This window comes from Pteropus medius, unplaced genomic scaffold (assembly GCF_902729225.1).
Source record: "Pteropus medius unplaced genomic scaffold, Ma_sr-lr_union100, whole genome shotgun sequence".
In the NCBI taxonomy this organism is placed as follows: domain Eukaryota; kingdom Metazoa; phylum Chordata; class Mammalia; order Chiroptera; family Pteropodidae; genus Pteropus; species Pteropus medius.
Genome location: NW_024355008.1, coordinates 8,357,761 through 8,364,921, shown reverse-complemented (window position 1 = coordinate 8,364,921; position 7,161 = coordinate 8,357,761). Strand labels below are relative to the sequence as shown.

At 33.3% G+C, this 7,161-nt stretch overlaps 1 pseudogene; it reads right to left on the bottom strand.

Annotated features, from left to right (window-relative positions):
• Positions 1–1,024: 1,024 nt before the first annotated feature.
• LOC120598215 (uncharacterized) lies at positions 1,025–1,144 on the bottom strand (annotated as a pseudogene).
• Between the last annotated feature and the right edge of the window lie 6,017 nt (positions 1,145–7,161).

Here is a 7,161-nt window from a genome sequence, read left to right as displayed (position 1 = left end):
ACATTACTTCATTCTAGGTGAGAAATCATTGTGGCTTGAGCTAGAGTGGTAGTTGTGGAGGTGATGAGAAGTGTTCAGATTATAGATACGTTGTAAAAATAGAACCTGCAAGGCCTGCTGATGGATTGGATGTGGAGCGAAGAGAAAATGAGGAGTCATGAAAGCCTTCTAAATTTTTTTCCTGAGCAAAAACTTAAGAATGATAGGGGAGTTCTCTCTACTTGCTCTGGACAGACCGAGTCTGAGGAGTCTATTTGACCTCCAGGTCTAACTATCAACATTACACTAGCAGGAAAATTCTCAATCATGCCTCATTACATGTTTTAATGAATAATTAAGGACTGTAACTATTTTACAATATGACAAAATCAGGTAAAATGATAATTTTAAAAAGGAAATAATTATGATTGTGAACACTGCAATACACTTATGATTCATAACTGTGGGATAATTTTTTCTGCATAAATAAAAGTTCACAAAAGTTTTTCTTTAATTGTAGTCTTTTTTCAGCTAAAAAGTTTAAATATTATATTTGAAATTAGCCAAAGTGCTTTGAACAAATTTTGTAAGTCTGAATGTTAAATGCCAATGAAAGTTTAAATTTCTGCAGGTGTTTCTGATCAAAACAGTCACTTGAAATGCTGTATTATGCTGTACTCCTGCAACATAAAACCTTCAAAATTACTCAGCTTTTTTTCATATTTTTATTTCTTTTGAGGGGGAGTTCTATTTTGCTCTTAAAACTGTAAAATTAATAAACATTCAGATAATACCAAGTTAGATATTGGGAAAAAATCAAATAACTAAAAGCCTCTTTTACTACTTGTTATTACAGTATGTGCTCTAGCAATTCGTTATTTCCCCCAAAAGGGACCTCTGCTAGGAGTTTAATAAAAACCCTTCTAGATTGTGTATTGCGCGTGTGCGCGCGCACGTGCGCACGCACACACACACACACACACACACACACACAGTTCTTTAAAACATAAAATTATATGCAATGTTTTCTTTCTTTGTTTTTTAATGCCTACAGCACTCAATATTCCTAAGTGGTCTCCCATCCAAGTGCTAACCAGGCCTGACCCTGCTTAGCTTCCGAGATTAGACGAGATTGGGTTGTGTTCAGGGTGATATGGCCGTAGACTCACAATGTTCTTTTCATTTATAAAAATTATGTCTTAGAGATCTTTCTCTGTCATTGTTAAATATATTATATAGTACTCTATGGTTTATTTAACTATTTTTTTTTATTGACGTATAGTTAGAGTTTTAAGGGTTTTTATTGTTATGCTAAGCAGATGCTTGGACATCATTGGACATCTGTAAATTTATGCTTATATGTGATTATTTCTATAGGACATATTATAGAAGTAAATTTCTGGGTCAGAAGATAGGTATACCATTAATTTTTATGAGTGCTGTTAATTTACCTTCCAAGAACTAGAAACTAATTTATTCTGACATTGAGGGCCCTTTTGTCTGGTTCCAAATCCGTACTTGCTATTAACAGTATTTTCTTTTTCATTTTTACCATTCTAAGGAGGAAAAATTTTACATTGTTTAAATTTTCATTTCCTTCAATACTTTTCACTGATCTTATGATTTTTGAGCTCTTATAGAAGAAAATATTGAATAAATTATTTTATATAGAAAGTATGTATAAGCAAAATATTTCGTTGTAGTTTCACTGATGGAAGAAAAGGAGGTAGAAGGTAAAGTGAGTGAGGAAGAGTAAAGACTTAAAATGTAGACATGGCAGAGTTTAAAGAGAAGACAGAAATAATCTGGAAGCAGAGGTTGCAGCCTAAAAGCAGAAGTAAAGTAAATACCAAATTTAGCAGAGTTGGTTTTAGAAAAAATTCTAGCTACTAAGGAACTGGAGCCCCAGTCCTAGAGGGGCACCATTCTCTTGTCCTTTAGTTACAAGGACTGAAGATCAGACAGAGTGGGTGGATTCTCTTCCTTTTCTCCAGTGGGTATGTGACTCTGGCGCTCAAAGGCATTTTTGTATTCAAGAATCCACGAGTAGAAAAAAAATAGAGGTGTCAGGCTGATGGAGGCTTTCTTTATGAGAATGGGGAGATTCATTACACTGGATTTATAAAAGTGTATATATTTCTTAGCTTTCTATAATTGTTATGAACAATCGTAAAATTTAAATTGGAAAGATATGCAGATCATCTGACATGTGCAGGTCATCTGGGACAGGTTATCTCAATGATGCAGACTACAAAGATAACACCATTTTTGTTCTTTATTGTTTAAAATTAAGCACTAATGCAGAGTTGGCACCTTTATTCCACCTGTACTTTCATATGGTTGTAAACACAGTCTGTAAAAATGTTTGAGACTATTTAGTTCATATCATGTTTGAAGGATTTCTTCGTTGTTCAGTTTATCCTTGATTTTATTTTGAAATTTAAAAGATTTGCTTTAAAATAAATGATTCAAGACAGATTAATTATGTAATTAATATGTGATTTAAACAAAAAACAAATGATAATTCCAGTACATAAGACCAAATGCTTTCTACTTTTTAAAACTTAAATTTTGCTGTTGTCTAAGTATAATAAAGACTAATTTGGAATATATCTAGACTATGACTTATATGACTTATGTTAAGTATAAAAGAAAATCAAGAAACAAACTGAATTACTTTACCTTAGATTTTTATGGATGTTCCTTTTCTGTGGTTAACTGTATAAGCTTATGGGAAAATGAACATTAAAGTTAGCAATAAAGACACAGAGTTAGTTATTATAACTTGAATTGTTCATTAAACCTCGAAGTAGACTAATATAGGATGACTTAGTTTTTTTATTGACTTTTAGTTGCTTTTTAACATTAAGCCTTTTCATGTAGGTAACTGGAAAAACTTTTACAAATCATTCAGATTCTTAAAAGAAAAGAGATTTTTCTGGCTACTCATTTCATTTCCTCATTTCTATCACAGTTTTTTCCTCTAAACACACATCGAGAGAGTAAGTACTTAATATGTGATGATAATAACACATTTTAAGTACTCACTCCAAACCAGCATTGTTCTTAGCTGCACTGACATCTTTAATTCTCATAACAACCTTGTGAGGTAGATACTGTTGTTATGATCCAGATATAATTTCCTTATAGATAAAGAAATGGAATCATGGAAAATGAGTAGTTTTCCCAGGATTACACTAGTATGAAGGAGCACACCTAGACCTTTACCAAGATAAATGGGCTCCAGGCAGTCCAGCTCTTAGTGCTCAATCACAAAGGTGTTCCGTCTTGAGTATGTCTGTATTACTTCTGTCGAGAAAATGGAAGAGAGTTTTAAACAAACTATAAACAGACTCCATCCAAGAAACATTTAAATTATGTGTGCCCAGTTTATAGAATGAAGAATTTGCATTCCTGTGTACATTGTTTAAAAGTCAGAACATGTCAAGGCAATATTAGATCAAGCTATCATTTAAGAGCCATTACTATTAGCATAGATTCCAGGGGTTGGCAAACCTTTTCTGTAAAGGGCCTGATAGTAAATATCTGGCTATATTCAGTCTCTTTTGCATATTCTTATTTTTTCTTTACATATATTTTTTATAATTTTTTTTTTAAATTGCAGAAAACATTCTTAGATTTTAAGCTGTACCAAAACAAGCTGCTAGCCCATCTGTTGCCTATCCCTGGCATAGACTCTTTGGAGCATATAGATTTAGATTCTCCCTTCTGCTTGAGCAGACACCCCTTTTTACATGTCTTAAGACATTTTTGGCTTCCAGAGATGACCTACAGGTCACCTACCTCTCGCTAAAAATGTGATACCTTTCTAAACTTGAAGATTTCAGAGAATGGTGAGCTCCTGAGTCTATAATAGAGACGTGAAGCAAAAGTTATAGAATGAGGTGTACCAAAGATTTGAGTATTCTCAAACCAAACATTGATCTGGAAGTTTTCTCCCTGTGATGACTTAAATCAATGTTTAAAATCCTGGGTTCCAGGAATCCTCTATAACAGGTACACATTCAGAGAACCTCTGTTCTACAGAGCTTTTCTCTCCTGCACTTTGCTCATTTTGAGTTTATGGATATATGTACACATTTTTTTTCTATTCTTTGACCTAGAGTACCTTTGCTTGAACTAAAGCAATGGTGATAAAGTAGAAAATATGTTTTAGTGGTTTAAAATGATAATAATGTGTGTTTCTGAGCATTCAGTTAGCTATAACCGAAGACTGGGAGAAGCAGTTTATCCCGTCTCAGTGATGGTCTGGATAGGAGATTAAGTATATGAACCAAAACTTTGATAATGGAACAGTTGCATAGAAATTTTTCTTTTTAAGAAAACTATCCTATTTTATGTGTGTACATGAACATTTGTGTGGGCAGAGATTTTCTTCTCTCTCTTCTGAAGTTCTCTTATAAAAGCAAAATTGTCAAGTTTTATTAAAAGGTAAGGAATTTCTTCTTAGGTATAAAGCTTTCTGATTTATCAGCTAGGTGTAACTTACTCTATGAATCTTAATAATTATGTATCTCTGGGGTTTATCTTTTTTAAAGATTATTCTTTTATACTTTAAAATGATAATCTGACTTATGTTCTTTCTTTTTTCAGAAAGTATCTGTATGTCACATCTTCTTTTAAAGGAACATTTAAAAATGAAGTTAAAAAGGCAGAAGAAGCAGTGAAGATGGGTATGTAATTACCTATGGCCTACCTCACTATCGTTTATTCATACTACAAACATGAATTGTGTACTTACTCTGAGATATACACTGCTCTAGGCATCGTAAGAATGACCACAATTCATCAAATGTAGTTCCTACTTCTAAAGAACTACATAACACATTTTTCTCATCTCATCTCTAGTTATAATGTTATTTATTCTAAGTAAGATCCAAATTCTAAGTACACACTTGGAACTGGATTGACATCTTTTATAAACCCTTGTTGTCATTGATGCTGAGTTAGATCATTTTGGAGACTAGCGTTGCATTTACTTTAAGAAAGAATGTTCTGTGTTCACTCCCACAGCAAGGGCAGAGTCATCCTTTCCCAGTGCTCTAGGAGTAAGGAGTAGCTCTGCATCCATTAATTTTATGGATTTTAGAGAGTTTTCCATCAGCCATTCAGCCATGACTTTTAAATTTGTATGTATATGTTTATGCCCTTTAAATTGCCATGCCTAAGAGAAAGTCTGGTATGGCTACCTAGACTTGGAATGTATAAGCTATGAAAAGAATATAGGATTTTCTATAAGTCTTTCTCACTTTTTATGGCTGTCTTTCTATCTATCTATACACACATATGTGTATACATACACACACATATATATCACTTAAAATTGCTTAAAATAATTTTATGGCATTATAGTTATCTTGCTTCTGCTTCTAGCTGAACTTATATTGAAAGAAGCACAAATCAAAGTAAACCAGCCTGACAGATCTTCCTTGTCTTCTCCTACCAAGGTATGACATACAGAGTTGGCTTCTTAAATGGCAAACATTGTCATTTGCTTTTTCCTGTACATGGTTGTCTCTTATCATTTACTCCCTAAACTCGTAAAAGCAGACAAGCCAGATTTTTAACACAGGTAAACAGAACAGATGAGTGCAGAGAAGGGAAAGGAAACTCAGCAACTGGGGGAAGCCTGAGACAGTGTAAAGATGAAAAAAACATGGGGTGAATTTGGAACAGTGGAGAAGAGAATTACAACTCATCTCTTTAAAGTGAAAAAAAAGGAAAAGGAGAAAATAGTGAAAAGTTAGCAGAAAAAACTAGCCTATCAAGTCTCTTTGAAAATATTTTTTCATATTATAGCTCCCTGTGGACCTAAATAAATGGGGACAGCAAGGAGAAGATTAATAAGCAATCTTTCTTTCTAGTGTTGGGAATTATATGCTGTAATTATGAATATTAATAACAATGCTTTCAGTTTGCAAAGCTCTTTTCTTATGAGGTTCTCCACATAGTTCATAAACATTCTCTGTAATTTTTGCAATATACCTATGAGTAAGATAGGTTTTAAAAAATTATTAATTATAATGCATGATGACTAAGAGGAAAAGAGTATTGTTGCAGGACATGTAAGTTTGCTAACTTTTACCAAAAATATGATACGAAGCTTTCTACTATGGTTAATCATAACACAACATATTTGCTTGTATACAAAGGGATAAGTAAGTATTTGGAGAAAAAAAAATGCTTCACTTCACCTTTTCTTTTATTCTCTTCTGCAGACTCAATATATGAATGTTTTATGTAATTTGCTCTTAAATATTCAAGAACATAATGGCCATGAATAGGGGATGAAATCAAAGGTTAGCTCATGGTAGTGTTCCAAAGCTATCCATGACTTTCCCAAAATTCTCTTACTTTTTTTCTTTTCACTTATTTTTTTTTCTTTCTTCTTCTCACTTATTTTTTTAAGTTAAAGGTAGACCTACCTTGCTACTGATTTAAAGTTTAAGCTTTTAAAATTTTGTCTCTAAGAAATCAGTATCCTTGGCTTTATGTATTTGAGAGATAAGTGAAACATACTCTTTCTAATGGGTCAGGACCTTACTTTCTTCTTGCCTTAACCTGTTACCCTCCTTGCCTCTCTGCTTTATGTTCTGAGTGCAGTGACAGGAAGGGCAGGGAAGTCTTTGACCAGTTTTCTCTGTTTCTCTGATGCATACTGGTTTCTGTAACACAGAGAGGGGAGCAAAACAGAATGACCTTGGCTTTTCACCTCTTAAATTTCTCTTGGCAGTTGAGTTGTTGAGTTTGAAGTGAAATACTTACCAACCATTTATGACTTTCTTTTATTTTAAAGTCAGTGAAAATCATGTTCAGTCAGTGGTATACCCTTCAAATGAGATGCCCATTTTGCACATAATAATGCATTATTTTTTTTTTTTCTGCCTGGTTGGAACATACTAGAGATAGGGTAGTGAATGAGCCAATGTAGTAAATTAAAAGAGAATAAAGGTAGAGGAGAATGGTATTGCATTCTGAAAGGTAGAAAGCCTACGGATGGGATATCACTAAAGGGAAAGTTTAGAAAGTATGAGTTAGGGGTGTCTGCAACTTGATATAAAGGAGACTCTTTGGACTACTGACACATTGTTTTGAAATTATAATTTATTTACTGAAAGAAGCCTTAGTGATTGATCACATGATTCAGCATTTTCTGTTCTC